Consider the following 415-nt stretch of genomic DNA (forward strand, 5'->3'; position numbering starts at 1 on the left):
AATGCAGATACACCAAACTTGGGAGAGAGAGAGAGAGAGAGAGAGAGAGAGAGAGAGAGAGAGAGAGAGAGAGAGAGAGAGAGAGAGAGAGAGAGAGAGAGAGAGAGAGAGAGAGAGAGATAATAAAAGGGAGAGGGAGAGATAGAGTGACCAAATGGGCAAAAAAATAAGAGACAGTCAGATACTCACAGACATAGACACACAAACGCACACACACATACACATGAATAATACACACTCACATACACATGTATAATAGAAGAAAAATAATAAATAGATAAATAAATAAAATAAACTAGCACACACAGATGCAGCTGCTGAGATTAACGTGGATATTATCGCTATCCATGTAGTAAAGACAGGCTTAAACGTCCCTCTTATAACAAGAGCCACATCAAGAGCCATGCAGGATATA

Source organism: Penaeus chinensis, chromosome 30 (genome assembly GCF_019202785.1).
Source record: "Penaeus chinensis breed Huanghai No. 1 chromosome 30, ASM1920278v2, whole genome shotgun sequence".
Taxonomy (NCBI): Eukaryota; Metazoa; Arthropoda; class Malacostraca; order Decapoda; family Penaeidae; genus Penaeus; species Penaeus chinensis.